We start from the raw sequence: 16,766 nt of genomic DNA, 5'->3' as shown, positions 1-16,766 counted from the left end.
GATTTGCTGAGAGATTATAGGTGTGTGCGCGTGTGTGTGTGTGCGTGCGCGCACGTGCACACATGCACATGTGTTAGATGCCTAGACAGATGGATAGATACACGGATGGATAGATGCATGGATGGATAGATACATGAATGGATGGATGGATCAATACACAGATGATAGACAAGACAGATTGCTGATAGATAGACAGATGGAAAAGTGAATAAGAGACAGAGAGAGGAAGGCAGGGGACCTGCAAATTCGTGGCACAACTTAATGGGTGGGCGTGCCGTTGGATGAGATGAGGAAGAAAATGCAGTTGGATGAGATGAGAAAGAAGATGTGGAGCAGGTCTGGGGGAGCATCAGTCAGCTTGGCCACTGTCACAAATGTCAGAGACCTTGGGCTTAAACATAGACATTGATTTCTTGAAGGTCTTGAGGTTGGAGGTTCTGGATCCAGGTGCCAGCAGATTTGGGGTGGGGAGACCCTACTCCTGGCTTGCAGATGCCACCTTCTTGGGGTGTGTTCACCTGTCCTTTCCTCTGTGCATGCAAGCAGAGAGAAAGAGATTCTGGTGTCCCTTCCTCTTATAAGGACACCAATCCTGTTGGGTCAGGGCTCCACCCACATGACCTCATTTAGCCTTAATTACCTCTAAACATGGCCACACTGGGGGGTTAGAGCTTCCACGTGTGAATTTTGGAGGGGGCACAATTCAGGCCATAGCAGGCGGAAATCAAGTTTACTTTTGATAATGTTCAGTTTGAGATGTTCACCAGACCACCAGACTGAATGTTCAATTGGGCAGCTGGATTTAAGAGTCTGGAGTTCTAGGGGGGGTAAGATGGGGTAAATTTGGCAGCTGATTGCATGAAGTCAGCAGTTAAATCCACGGAGAGATTTAGCAAATGGCCTGGGGCATTTAGAGCGTTGGGGCAGATGGTCCTATCTCAGGGGTGCTGGACATGGAGGTGCCTACGTGTAGAACTGAAGGACCCCTTTCTTCTCAGGCCTCGGGGATCCTCTGTTCTTGATGGTTGAGCCATGAGTTCAGTGTTGCAGTCGTGCATTTCATCAGGCGCTCCTTGGGGCCGAGGCAGAAGGACTTCAGGCTGCTTAGCTCCATCTTCAGCCTCAGCGGACACTGGCCAGAACACTCCCCAAAGTGATCACATCTGGCATCTTCATTTATTATCCCAACTTCAATTCCCAGTTTCAAAAGAAGTTGGTGTAGGAAGACAGAAAGGAGAGTGTTTGGAGCTCTGGACAGGCAGCGGGGGGGCCAGGGGCCCTGTAGGGCATGGACTGCTGGCCGCTGTGCCCACCTCCTTGGACAAATGGGCTGCTGCTTGGAGGCCCGGGAATCTTCTTCCTTGTCTTGCTTCTCATTCCCAGCTATTGGTATTGTGAACGAGGTAACCCGTTGTCCAGGGGCCATCCTGGGAATCAGAGGAGGTTCAGCAGCATCCCTGGCTTGTGCCCGTGAGATGCCAATACCCACTTCTGATCATGACAGTCAGAACCGCCTCTAGACACACCCCAGGGAAAGCAACTATATGGTTTGGACCAATCAGGTTCCCAAAGACAAGAACGCTGCAGACGTATTTGGGTGGGATGTCTCCGGACAGCTTTTTCACCAGGTGGAGCAACCGGTGTGGTCGTCCTGAAACCAGGGACCTCTGCTGCATCCTGGCGTCTTCTTTCGTGATAAATCACACGGCATGCATCCCCAATTACGCAAATCAAACACGGTAATCACAGCTTAATAAAAATTAAAGTAGTTTACTCTCAACAAACGATTACCTTGCCATCCAGGCAAAAGAGACGACTTCTGGCCCACGCCCAGCCCGTATTTAGCAGCTGACTCCCGAATTGATGGCAGTCATATTTTAATATGAATTATTTGTACACAGCTTGAGGATTTCATCCAACACGAACCGTCAAACCGGGAAGGCTTAAAAACGGAATCTCTTTGCATAATTAACCAGCCAAGGGGACACGCTCTGAACGAAGTAAGACGTTGCAAACACTTAAGCCGGGCAGCTGGGGGCAGACTGGGCTGCGAGGCAATTAGTGGGGAAACTGTCCAGCCCACTGGCCCCAGCCTGGGGTGATTAAAGGATCCTTTGCTTCATCATTAGCCTCAAGGCCAGCTGCTGGCGCCGAGGGCTTGAATCTTGATAGGATCCGAGCAGATACACAGGGCACCTTCCCCAGAACACTTCTCCAGAGGATGCTGTGGACTCCGAGGAGGGGGCCGGGGCCGCGGGTAGCCCTGCTAGACCAGCGGTCTGTGTGGGCAGGTGGGGCCCTGGGCCAGGGGCAGAGGGACAGCCGTTCCCCGGGGGTCAGTTGCTGTGATTTTTCTCGCAGGAAGACGCTTCTCTCAGGTCCCTCGTGGCTTTCAGGAAAAACATGGAGCAGAGAGCTGGTCCTGCAAACTGTTAGCTGAGTATTTACTACTCACACAGGAGGGTGCTGGATCTGGCCACCCCTTAGGGAAGTGGGCTGCCCGCGTGAGGGGTCTGTGGGGTGGGGCTAGGCTCCCCTCCAGCTGTGAGCCTGTGTCCTCACCTGTAATGCGGATGAATCACAGTCCCCCCACCCTCCTCTCTCTGCCACTCTCCCAGACCTCCTGCTGCCTCTTGTTGGATGAGCCAGTCGGAGCCAGAAGTGCAGGAGACTGGGTGCTGTGACCTTCAGGGTCAGCTCCCCAGGACCCAGGTGGCAGTGGACAAACCTGTGGGCAGTTGGTGAATATCAAGCCCACTGCTGGGCAGCGGGAGCACAGTGACCAGATGGGGTGGGGCGCCCGGCACTAAAGACCCTGCTGGGACTATGTAGACGGCCACACTCGTCGCCAGAGCCAGGGAGGCCCTGTGCTGCCCCCACCCTTCTACTGGGAAAGGAATGAAACGCCTCCTTGCATGGCTTTTCACTCGGCAAGCAGTGGCAGGTTAGATGGTGATGTGTGGAAAGAATCTGGAGAAGCAGAACATTTTCTATTTATACAAGAAAGCTTTATTTGTGTTCCGCATTTCATGCCACAGGCTCCTCCCCTCCCAGGCACACACTGCCTTCCGTGTCCAGCGGGCAACTAGGATGAGCATCCTTGACAAGCGAGGGTCCCAGAGCCCGCCTAGGCCACAGCCGGCTCTGCGGTTGCCCCGGGTGCTGTGGCTCTGGAGGATTTGCCCCCACAACGGACTTGCCAAGGCCTTGGGTTAGGGATCCTGGGTTCCTTAGTCTTCCTGCTCCGCGTGGATAAATCGATCACCACCCCCGCTCAGGTATAAGTCCGGGGGGGGGTCTGTTGCATGGGGCGGGGGCACCTTTGTTGACAAGGGATTAAAGCCAGCTTCAAGAACTGGGAGCTCCAGCTCATCTACCACACGTTGAACAGAACATGCAGGGAGGTCAGATTTGGCTTCCAAGGGAGCCCTGCCACGCTCGCCAATGCTGGAGCGCAGCAGAGCACACGAGCCGCTAGCTGGGCACTAATATCTCACATCGTCAGGTAACTTTTAGCACCGTCCCATGCTGCTGGGGTGTGAGATGAACTCTAAATATCAGCTGCCTGCACCAAGGGCTCCCCATCCTGTGGGTGACCAGGCGTGCCGACCAGGCCAGCACCCAATCAAAAGAGCCCCAGCCTGAGGATACATGAAAGGGTTACCACCTGGCGTCCCCGGGACAGGAGGCCACTGATGGAGAAGTTAAGCAGCAGAGATACTGGAATGGTCTCCAAAGCAGAGGGAACCTTCTAGAAACTCACCTGGGCATGGCCTCCACTCCTCCCTAACACATGCCATTCATGCTGCGTCTCATGCTCCTAATGCATGATGCTCTCATGACCTCATCCCTGTGGCTGGAAAACCTCTTTCCTCAGATCTGTGTTTATTTCCTCAATAACAAGATTCAAAAGCCAAATTAATGCCATCAAAATTCTATCACGGAAGCTTGCAAGCAATAGTCCTCACACTGAGAAGGGTGGGAGAAGCCAGCACAGACCCCCTCTTGGCTTCATTACCAGGCTGGTCTCTTGCCAAGTGACTTTTTCTGCCCGGAGTGCTCGGCTATTAGCAGCTTTTGCTCCTGTCTTTGGAGCTCCGTTTACCAATGCTGTCCTGTGGAGCTCAGATTTGCTTTTTCCTATTATTTTCCCTCAGATTTTTCAAAGCAGAGGAGAAAGGACTAAAAGGAAGGCAGGAATGGCAAAGGGTATCAGTAAATAAAAGCAGAGAGGCAGGACGACGTCCCTGGGTCCCCGCTTCGTCATCGTAAACGGCTTTCAGCACTCCCCTTAACTCCGTGCCCCTGGGATTCGGGGTGATCTGGGCTCTGGCTGGGCTGGGGCTCTGTTAAAAGCATTCATTCCAGAAGATAGGAGCACAACTCTGTGCCTCCACATTGATTGCGTGGAAATTGGCTGTGGGTACAGGCATTTGGTGGTTGATTCATTATTTTCAATCAAGCAGCTTGTCGGGCTGTTAGGGTACAGTCTCTGGGGTGTAGGCATGATCCAGTTAGGTCCATTACTGAGACACAACCCAAATTAACTGAACCATAAATGTTTTCCGTTAGTGGGCAGCTGGGGAGCGAGCACTTGAAAATCCAACAGGAGTTTTATTTTCCATGGAAACATATTGTGGTAAATGAGGAAGCTCGTAGTCCTCTGAGAGAAGCCCATGGAAGTAGGGGCTGGGGTGTATTAGGGAACCCCCACCTAGCTTCCCCTCTAGTCTCAAGAATTGGGGATTTCAACAGCTACCGTGTGATTCCACAGGGCAGTGGTGTCTCCAGGACCCTTGTGGTCCTCTGTGGGTTTTCCCAGGACCATCTGCACCTGCATTTTCATCCTGAGACGTCACTTAGGGTTTTCTTAGGGCACGTTTCAGAAAAACCCAGCCCCTCACCTCATATGGTTTAAAGCCTTCTTGTGAGTCCAGGCTCCTAACAGGACAGCCAGGATGGCACTTGCCTCTGGTGTGGCTTCATCAAGGCTCAGCGCTGTGAGCTCCCATCCCCATTTCCTGGTGTTGGAATCATTCTAGGCTGCCTTGAACATGTGCCTGCTGGAGGCTGTAGGCGGCTCTTGGGGCCGTACCTGTCCCATTTCGTATGGATAAGAATGACGCTAAACCAATGCTTCCAGAAGCACCCGCAGAAGCCAGAGAAGGCTCTGCCTGCCTGTGGTCCTCAGATAGCATGGGGATGGGACCTGTGATTGGCCACGCCGATCCTGGTGGGACTCTGGAGCCAGGCATGATGTGGATGCTACCAGAGTAGAGGAGGGGTCCCTCCTGGGTAGTCAGGGCACGGGGAAGCATCGAATCCACCCCGCTATTCTCCACGCTCTGCAGGTGTGCAGGGCAATACCACTGGTCCTGAGGGGGCCTGAGGCTCGTTTATAGGTGGAAGACAAAACTTCCCAGAGTCACGAGTCCCTTAGTGCTCCCCTCTGTCCACCATGTCTCCCTCCCCGGTTGGTGACAGGGCTCTGGTCCACCCTGAACTCCTCAGCCAAGGCCCTGGGTGGAGGTGGTCAGGGAACCAGGGGCAGACCTGGGCTGTCCCCTTCCAGGCAGCCCTCCTGCATTGTTGGGATGTGCGGGCTGCGGCAGGATGGCCACCCCCAGACTGCGGGGGCTATTCTTAATTTTGCTTCTCTTCACAAGCAGGTATTTGTTTCTCTTTTACAAGTTAATGTAAATATTAAATAAAAACACATAAATCCATTTTTTGTAAAAAATTCTAATGCTATAAATCTGACCTCCCCCTCAATTCTTACCTCTTCCTCAGAGGCCACTCTATGGATCCTTCCAGACCTTTCCAAGCATCTCTCTGTCTTTTTTTTTTTTTTTAGATATTTATTTATTTATTTATTTATTTATTCATGAGAGACATAGATAGGCAGAGACATAGGCGGAGGGAGAAGCAGGCTCTCTGTGGGGAGCCTGATGTGGGACTGGATCCCAGGACTCTGGGATCACAACCTGAGCTGAAGGCAGATGGTCAGCCACTGAGCCTCCCAGGCATCCCTTTCCAAGCATCTCTATATGACATTTGTATTCTGTGTTACTTCCTAAGGACATCAAGTTTTGTGCCTTTTTTTTTTTTTTTAAGATTTTTTAAATTTATTCCAGGGGGAAGGGGCAGAGGGAGAAGGAGAAGCAGACTCCCCACAGAGCAGAGAGCCTGATGCAGGACTAGATCCTAGGCCCTGGGATTGTGGCCTGAGCTAAAGGCAGATGCTTCGTCAACTGAGCCCCCCAGGCACCCCAAGGTTAGAGCTTTTAGTGCCTGTTCCGTGTGGTGTGACTTTGCCTTTTGCCTCAACAGCACTCATTTCAGGCCTGGAAGCTGGAAGCTGGTTCCAGCCTCTTTGGGCCCCAAAGGACCAGATGGGTCAGCGATGTGCCGTAGCTGGCCCGGGAGAATGGACACCCATGTGGGGGGCACAGAGCACACAGCTGCGGGTCTGGAGGGCATGCAGAGGGGAAAGGGCAGGTTTCTTCTGGGGGGGGTCAATGACTGTGGCCCCTCATGGGCCATATTGGCAGCTGGAGGTCCTCTTCCAGGGGCCATTTCCCAGTTTGAAAGCCCCCCTTGCCCCTCCCCCACGCTCCTCCCTTCCTTCCTTCCTGTATTATTTAGAGCTCTGCTCCTCCCAGGGCGCTGCTTGTCTGGGGCTGGGTGGTGAGTGCCAAGCCTTCGTGGGCCATCGACTATCCTAATTGTGGACTCCGAGTCTAGCGAGTCAGCAGTCCCGTGTGACAGCTAAGAGCAGCAGAGCCTCCTAGGTAGGCCCGCGGCAAATCAGGCCCCCTCCCTATGCTTCTGCTCTCTCCCTAACCTGGGAGGATCCTGGGGAGGGTCTTTGTGAACAAGGTGTCCCTGAGGAAGGGCAGACACCCCCTCTGGAGCACACCCCCAGGGGCAAACTGCCCCCTTGCTCAGTGCACAGGGTCCTCAGGGCAGAGTGGCCTCAAGTTCGGGTCCCAGATGGGGGCTGCGTTCTCCCAAAGTGTTTGCAGCCAGCCCTGCACTCGTGATGCAAGGCTTACCCTTACCCCCCAGCTCATGTCATGCCCTGCCCACATTGTCATCACAGATTTATTTTTTAATGTTAAAGTCAGTAGTGAGTTTTCCACAGCTGCTTGACAGGAAGGTCAACATTACGACTCCTTGAAGAAGTCCATGTTTTCCTCTGTTATTAGCACTGCTCCCTGCGTTGGCTCCTGTGCTGCCCTCCCCTAACCCCCTCCGGGGACAATGAGAAGAGCTCCCTCCTGGACAGCAAGGGTTTCTGTCTTGCTGTCAGCTCCTGGTCCAGAGGAGTGTCTACCTCCTCGCCTTCCAGCAAATGCTTGTTGAATGAGTGAGTCTGGTATAGCCCCTCCTCCCAGCCCCCTGCCTCTGCCTCAGGCCTTCCTCCCCTCCCGCCTGGGTCAGCCATAGTCCCGGGGATGGCCTTCTGCCTCTGGACTCTCCTACTTACTCAGGAGTAGTAAGGCTATTCCATATTTATTCCGGATTACTTCCTGAGGCTATCAAGCCGCAGGATCTGCTTGCATCTGAGGTCTATGTCTCGGAGACCTTTGCAGCCTCCAAAAGGATGGGGCTTCCCAGTGTCTGCATGTTGGGAGTAAATGCAACCTGTTGTTTTGGGAGGCTGCTTTGGAAAGCCCCTAGTCTTTGTGATGTGAGGCCAACACTTGCCCTCCTTCTTGGGAGAGAAGCTGGGCCAGTACAATCAAATACAAATGTGTACCTTTCCTTCCCAGGTGACAGGTGTGCTGTTTAGAAATTGGCTATATCCATACAGAGATGAAGAAAGGCCTTTATTCTTTAAATGTGGACTAGGGAAGCCTGAAAAGCATTATTCTTGCTTATTATTATGCCAGGCTGAGCTAAGGGTGTGTGCAGTGAACAGGTGAAGGTCAAGGATCACCTGGCCAAGCTCTGGAGTAGGGTGGGTAATACATGCCAACCACTGGCTGTAATGATCCCTTTAGACTTTGTGAGTCCTTGAAGCTCTGGGGGAGAAGTATGTGGTGGGAGGTGGGATTTCCTGTCTGCAAAGGGACGAGAGGACAGACATTATTATTTGAGCATTTTTGGACATGAGTCTCCAAGGCTGGAGAGGCTGGGGGACACGAGCAGGTCACTCCCCACACCCCGAACAGCTTTGACGATGCCCTTGCTGGCACATCAAAGCAGGATTCTTTAGCAAGCCTTGCCTAGTCCCTCACAGACAGGCTTCCTCTGTCATTTCTCTATTTTCCATTTCATTGGTTTCTGCCTTTGTCCTCATTTAGTCCTCTATTAGCGTCTTTTCTACTTAAAGTGAACCATAGGTTGTTTATTTTAGCTCTTTCTTCGTTACAAGATAAGAATTTAAAATGATAAATTTCTGCCCTAAGCATTGGTTAGCTGGATAGCTCAAATTCTGATATATTTTCACTATCATTAAATTTTAAATATTTAAAGATTTTCCTTCAGTTTTCTCTGACCCACAGATGACTTAGAAATGTCTTGTTTAATTTCTAAATATTTAGCTTAGACAGAATTTCTTATTGAATTTATTTCTAACTCAATTCTTTTGTGGTCAGAGAATCATCTCTCTATGATTTTAGAGCTTGTAAATTTATTAATATTTATTTTATGGCTCAGCATAAGGTCTATCTTGTTAAACATTTTTTAAAAAGAATATATATTCTGTGTTGTTGGGAACAGTGTTCTGTAAATATTGTCAATGATCGATAGAGTTGCTCTAATTATCTTTGTCATTAATAAATTTTTGCTGTAGTTATACTACCAATCGATGAGGAAGTGGCATTATAATCTATTATTATTGCTTACTTGATTTCTTCCATTATTTTTATTATTTTGTTCCTTGTGGATTTTGAAACTCTGATATTAGGCACATACACATTTGTGATTGCTCTGTCTTCTTTATGGAATGATTCTTTTATCATTATGAAATGTTCTTTTTGAAGAGCATTGTCTGAAATCCTTTTTATGATATTAATATAACTAACTCAACCTTTTTATATATATTTATTTTTCATTCAATTTATCTTTTTTCTATTGATTTTCAACTTTGTCCCTCTCCATGATGTGTGTGTCTTTTAAACAGCATATAGTTGAGCCTTGCTTTTTTTTTTTAAGCATTCTGAAATCCACTGCCTTGTAAATATTAGGTTTAGCCCATTCACATTTAATGTAATCATTGATAGGGTTGAATTTAGGCTTACCAATGTTATTTATTTTTTGTTTGTTCTCTTTTTTTGTTCTTCTGTTCCAGCTTTCCTGTCTTTCTTATTTGAATATTTTTAGAATTCCATTTTAATATACCTACTGACTTTTTAGATGTTATTTCTTTTTTTTTAAGGTGTTGCTCTAGGAGTTAGATTATCCACATTTAACTTTTGAAGTCTGCTTAAAGTTGACATAGTACAATTTCATGAGTGATATGGAAATGTTACCACTTTATAGATGCATTTAGCATTCCCTACCACCCTTAATACTCTAGTCCTTATAAATATACATGGATGTACATTATAAACTCCAGAAGACAGTGTTGATTTTTGCCTAAACATTTATATTTTTAAAAATATAGAGGAAGAAATAGTCTTTCATATTTACCCGGCTCTTTACTACATGTCATCCTCTTTATTCCTTCCTGAAAAACCAAATTTATCCCTGGCATTATTTTCCTGTCCTCCACCTTGACAACTTCCCTTGATATTTTAATAGTACAGGTATGCTGGCAGTGAATTGTTTCTTTTCTTTTATTTAAGATTTTTTTTTACTTCCTTTTAATTTCTGAAGGCTATTTTCTGTGTCTATACATATATATTCTCTGTTGACAAGTTTTTTTCTCCCTCCCAGGATTTTAAAGATGTTGGTTCCACTGTCAAATGGAAAAACTACATTGATTCTGACAAGACATCTTCAGTTATTTTAATTATATTTCCCATGTATGTAGCTTATTTTTTGTCTCTGATTGTTTCTAAGATTCCTACTTCATATTTGTTTTTCAGCAGTTTGATTATTACGTGCCTAGGAATGGTGTTCTTTGTATTTATTTGTGGTTTGCTAAACTTCCTGAAAATGTATATTTATGTCTTTCATCAAATTTGGGAAGTTGTTAGACATTATTTCTTCAAATATTTTTCTACTCATTCTTTCTCTTGTCTCCAATTATATTTTAAAGTCAGTCTCCAAGGCATTGTTCATTTATTTTCTAATATTTTTCTCTTTATTCTGTAGAATGGTGGATAATTTATATTGATCTATTTTCAGCTTCATTGACTTTTTTATTGATCATTTCCATTCTGTTATTAAATCCATCCATTAAATTTTTACTTCACATATTCTAATTTTCAATTCCAAAGTTTCCATTTGATTTGTTTTTATATATTGGCTTCTCTGCTGAGAGTCCCTATCTTTCCAGTTGTTATCAGAGCGTTTATTTTACCTCCTCGAGCACAGTTACAAAACCTGCTTTTCAGTCCTTGTCTGACAATTTTAACATCTAAGTCATCATGGAGCTGGTCTCTGTTGATTATCTTTTTACTTGAGAATGAGTCCCACTTTCCTGGTTTCCTTTTATGCTGAGTAATTTTGGATGGTATCCTGGACATCATGAATACTGTGCTGAGACTGGTTTCTGTTATAGTTCTTTAAGAAGTATTATTGTCTAGGCTTAACAAGCAATTAGCATGGATGGACTCAAACCACAACTTTCACCTATAGGTAATAGTAGTTGATTTCAGTTCAGTCCTTTGTTTTTCCTGTTTTTTTTCCCCTTTGGGTTGTTTGCAGTTTGCAGCACACACAGCAGTTTAAAGTTTGGTCAAAGACCCAGCTGGCATTTACATGTAGAGTCTGGGGCTCTCCTTCTTTTGCTATATTCCTTATGAGTTTCCCTACTCACTCTCCAGCACCTGTGGTCACACTGGCTTTTTCTTTTCCTGGGCAGAGAGATGATGGGTTTTCTATCAGAGCTTTAGCTCACTGCACATTGCTGGAATTAACACAAAGATGAGGGACTTATCGTGTACAGTTTCTTCTTCCATGTTCAGACTCCCTTCTAAAATTTTCTTGCTTTTGTTCACTTTCTTTAGCTTTCATGTAGGTTTTTTTTTTTTTTTGAGACTTTTAATTATTTTCTGTGGAAAGGTTGGTCTACTGGGAATTTATTTTACTATACAATCTTAATAAATATTTATTTCTCTTGTTTTATTTTTTCTTTACATAGTTTTTGTATTAGTTTTGTCTTTGGCCCCCAGGGGGATGGTGAAACATGGATCCAATTCTGCCAGTTTTGGAATTGGGCTGGGAAGAAAGGGTTGCGAAGGATAATATGGGAATATGAGAGAGTAGAAAGTGCTGGTTAGGTGGCACTTGAGCCCCTGCATGGGTGTTATTCTGTATGTTAGTAAATTGAACACCAATAAAAAAAAAAAAAAAAAAAACAAACACAGAAACTTAGAATTTTTTGCTATTTTACATATAGTCATCTGAAGTAAGATTTTATTGTAAAACTGTTATTGACTAAAATATATTCTAAAGTCATTTGTCTGAATATTCTCTGAGTTCTGATGCCCTGAGAAACTTGACTGGCTTCAAGGGGCTTTAGCCTTGCTGTGTTAGAACCCTGGTTCCTGAGCCAGAATGACCTGCATTTGGATCCCATATTGCCATATACTGGCTGCATAGCATGGGGTTTCTGCATGATACTCCTCCATTTCTTCATCTTTAAGATGGGGATAATCATACCCCCTTATAAGATGGTATAAAAGTCTGGGGAGATGGTGAATATTTAGGCTTTGGCCATGGCATGACTTACGGTAAGTGTGTGTCATGAGCTGAATGTTTGTGTCTCCCAAATTCATATATTGAAACCCTAACCCTCAATGTGATGGTATTTGGAGATGGGGCCCTCATGATGGGATTAATGCCTTATAAGAAGAGACACCAGAGCACTCTCTCTGGCATCTGAGCACACAGTGAGAAGGCAGCTGTCCATAAACCAGGAAGTCATCCCCACCAGCATTTGATCATCCTGGTTCCCTGATCTTATACTTCCAGGCTCTGGAACTATGAGATATAAATGTCTGTTGTTTAAACTATGCTCTTTTGTTATGGCAACCTGAGCGGACTAAGATAGTGTGTGTGCTACTGATCAGTATTAATCATCAAAGTGTATGTGGATGCTTCTGTGTAAAGGCATTGGAGGGTTTGGTGAATTTCAAGAGAGAACAAAAGAAGGACTCCTCAGCAGTTCTATAGAGAAGGTTGTGTCCTTATAATACTGATGAAGCTTTTGCCAGGAGCTCAGGGGACAGAAGCTCTTCATTCATTATCAGAGATGTGGAAGCTGATACTTGGTCACTTCAGAATTGACAATCATGCGTCCCATTAGTGATAGCTCCTAGTTTCCCAGGATGGTCTTATCAGGGAATTTGCCTCTACAATAGGTCACCTCCCAGGATGCAGCATATAGAAAATCTGGATTTAGAAAACCAGGTTGTGAGGGGGCAATTTCATGTACAAAAAGACTTCTCATATGTCCCAATCCAAAGAGCTAGCTTTCTTTTAATGCCCTAGAAATAAACTGGTGTTAAGGATTTGAGCATTTTAGGGAATGCATCTAACCCAAGTCAGCTGTCCTGTTGTTGAGATGGGGTATATATGGAGGTGAAAAGGGTGCTGTGCTGCATCTGCATTCTTGAGAAGGCTCTGGTGAAATTCAGCAGGAGGTGCTGTTGGGAGGCCAGGAGAAAGGAGATGTCCTTGTTGGGTTGGCTGCTTGTCCAGGTCCAGTGCATTGCAAGGTCATCATCAAATGTGATTTTCCAAGTGCCACCTCATTGCTGCCGGCACAAATGAGACCGAGAGATTATTGGAAATCTATATGAAAGTCTTGTCCTATGTCAGGCTCTTTCCTTTCTATCCTCTAAGCAAAGGAAAGCTAACTGGACGGGGAGCAGGGAAAATGTTTTGCTGTGGCTCAAACCTTTAAATCTTTTGTAGCTCAGAGGTTTGTCCTCATTTGCAAAGCAGGATTTAAACTTTGTGTGGGTAGAGGTGGGATGTGTGGGGAGAAGGAAAGTCAGCCTCTAGGCTTAGCCCCAAGAGACCCTCTCATCAATTGAAGCTAACACCTGGTGGTCCATACTCTAACTTACCCTGATGATTTTCATTTTGTTCAACACCCAACATTTCCTAATATAAATAAATATTTTTTCCTGGACTCAAAAGGGGGAATTTGCTGAATTTCAGGTCTGAGTTAACCACCCCTTTGCCCAAAGGGCTCCAGAATCTGCAATCTCTTAGAGAGGATGCAAAATCTGACTAATGCTCTTCTGCATCAACAAAAGTCTCTGATAAGTATTTTTTTGTTTGTTTTTAAAGATTTAATTAATTAATTAATTAATGATAGACACAGAGAGAGAGAGAGAGAGGGGCAGAGACACAGGCAGAGGGAGAAGCAGTCTCCATGCTGGGAGCCTGATGTGGGACTCGATCCTGGGACTCCAGGATCACACCCTTGGCCAAAGGCAGGTGCCAAACCACTGAGCCACCCAGGGATCCCCTTTTTTGTTTGTTTTAATTAAAATCAGCCCCTCTTTCTGGCAAGACCAAGCCATGTGAGGTACTCTTCGTAAAGCTAAAGTCTTCCACTGCCCTCCTGTGACCATGCTTGCATGAGAGGTGATTGTGGGGGCTCTTACTGCCCCTTATTGCTATTGTTTAATTTATAACCATGGCAACAGGGTTTGGTGTTTGTCCCTTTGTGGACAGTCTGGGGAAGGGAGGTCCTGGGTCCAGACAGAGGCAAGATCTTGGTCTGCTCTACATGGTTTGAGAAGGTCCGGGTCTTGGGGCAAGCTAGGGACCTAAGGGAAGGAGAAAAATGTAACTGGTGGGTGAGAAGTTAGAGTATCCTGCCTGGGATATCTCTCAGACAAATGGGTTCTCAAGAAAGGCTGCAGAACTGGCCCTCTGCAGCTAGTACATAACAAGCACTAAGTGGTTGATGAAGAATACATGAGTAATGAATGAATGAGGTGGGATTCTGACACATTTACCTTTCATCTACCTCATGTCCTGGCTCAGGGCAAGGCACATAGAAAGTTATTGGTAAATCTTGAATTAATTAAGGGCTGCCTTAGGCCCTGCAGAAATTCTGGAATTTGGAGGCTTTGCCATGCTGGAGGCTATGCACATGCCTCAGGCTGCAGCCTTGGCTCCTCAGATGGAAGCAGAAAGGCCCAAGCCTTCTCCATCTGCTTTTGAACCGTAGAACTGGTGGAGGGAACACACCTGAGTTGATTTGCCCTCAGGAAGTTTCCAGCCCCTTTTTTGCCAGTCCTGTTGTGAATGCTAACCTAAACTCTGACTCATTGTCTCAGACCCTACAGGGTAATGGGAACTGAACAAATACACTGATTCATAACAAGGAATCCATGGTGTTGTGGAAGTACAGGTATTACTCTTCCACAGTAGGAATAGTTGGGAAGATCTAAAAAATTTTCAGGGAGAGTATTGAGGTGATATTTTTACCATGGCCATAGGCAAGGATATATTTCAGGACAGGTTTGGCAGTCTTAAAGCCATTCATAGCACATAGCATTGTGCATTAGGCAACCCAGAGCTTTTCCTTCCATCTGACCCAAATTCCTACTGCTCAGGGGTGGATGAAGACAAGCACAAGTTTCTTCATGTTTGTTTGTTTGCTTTTTAAGATTTTAATTTATTTATTAGAGATAGAGGGTGGGGGAAGGGGCAGAGGGAGAGGGAGAAGCAGACTGCCCACAGAGCAGGGAGCCCAATGCAGAGCTCAATCTCAGGACCCTGAGATCATGGCCTAAGCTGAAGGCAGATGCTTAAGTAACTGAGCCACTTAGGCTCCCCTCTCCACATTTGTTTCTTAAGTTGGCCTTCACTATGGAGCCTGAGGAGCGACTCCACCTGAACTAATTTTTCTCCAGGCAACTTCATGGAAACAAAGTTTTATGTGGCAGATAATGAGAAGTGCAGCTGTAAAATCCTAAAGGAATGAAAATAATTTCCGAAGAGATCCTGAAAATCTGTTAGAATGAGAAAGTCACATTGATTCTCTCAATTATGATGAGGAACATGCATCTGTAACATGCATTTTAATAGGCATTAAAGACATTTTAATGAGAAAACAATTTAAAAGTTGATAAACATGTGTCTTTTGTTGGTATGCAGCAGAGATTTTTTTTTTTTTTTTAGGGTGGAGCGATGGGGGTTTGGAGGATCATTAACACCAGGTTACTTTATTAGGTACTGTGTTGTTCTGAATATTTTAGCAGCTGAAGTTCAGACTGGGTGCATGAGGATTTGGGTGTGACTATGTATAGGGTCTGATGTTGAGGGAAGAATGAGAATGTCTGTTTTAGAGGTAGACTGATGTCAAACCCCAGCATGCTGGTATCCAGTAGCCAATACCACATGCCTCAAAACACTCATTATTCCTGCTCAAAACAATGTGGGCTTGAGAAGAAGGCAAAGAAGTCTGAGAATGTAGTCTCACAGAAACACGGGCCTGGTTGAGGAGAAAACTGTAGGTTACCTGGTGTGGAAAATCAGTTGCCTTTTAGGGCTCTGTCTTTGGAAACATTTTTGGCCAGAATTTTGTCTCTTGATGCAGTCATTGTACCAACTCTGGTTCTGAGAAAGGAGTAACAGCTGGTCTAATCCTGGATGTTGGCTGGTTCTGTGGCTGACCAACTAGATGTGGCATGTGACTATTGCTTCTTAGAGGTTTCATCCACCAGTTGTGTGGCAGTTAATAATAGCAGCTTAGTTATTCAGACTTACAACATGCCAGACACCATGTTCAACATCCTACATGGAGTCCAAGTAGGGCTTAGCTGGGTTCTCTGCACAGGGTCCCACCAGGCTGCAGTCATGGGGTCAGTTGAGCTGTGTTCTCATCAGAGGCTTGACTGAAGAGGGATCAGTGCTCACTTTTCCTTAGGCGGTTGGCAGAATTTATAGCCTTGCAATTACAGGATTCATGGAGACTTTCTTCTTCATGGCCATCAAAAGCAAGCCTGCTGCTTGGAACTTCTGATTTCAGGGAGGGCTCCTGCCCCTTTTTAAAAGGGTGCCCTTGATTGGGCTAAGCCCATCCAAGGTAATATCCCTTCTGATGAACTCAAAGCTGATTAAGGATCTTACTTACATTTGAAAAGTCCCTCTATGTTTGCCACATTCTACTTATTAGAAGTAGGTCACAAGTCTCACCCACATTTAAAGGGAGGGGACCACACACAGGCAAGGATATTGGGGAGCAGTAGTCAGTGAGGTCACTCCAGGGTGTGTTCAGGATAATTCCAATACAATCTAATGAGCTGGATGCTGTTACTGTTATCATTCCACCAGTGAGGAAACCAAGGCTTGCAAAGATAAAGTTGCTTGTATAAGGTCACCCAGCTAGACATTGGTTGAGCTGGGATTCAAACCCAAAATGTTTGATTCCAGAGTCCTTCATGGTAATATCCTGTGTTTCCCTGGTTAGAGAATAACGAGGCAGAAAAGCTCCATGACAGAGGCCATAAGGACTCTGTCATGTGTAATGGGTATCATAAAAATATAAGGGTGAATTTGCTCATTGGCGTAAGCAAGTACTGAATAAACATTAACCACCTGGTTATTCTCATGTTTTATTTTTTTTTAACCACAGAAATAATGTTTAACAGAATTTCTTTGCCTGGTAGAAATACACAGTA

Source organism: Canis lupus, chromosome 3 (genome assembly GCF_048164855.1).
Source record: "Canis lupus baileyi chromosome 3, mCanLup2.hap1, whole genome shotgun sequence".
Taxonomy (NCBI): Eukaryota; Metazoa; Chordata; class Mammalia; order Carnivora; family Canidae; genus Canis; species Canis lupus.
This window is presented reverse-complemented; position numbering follows the sequence as displayed.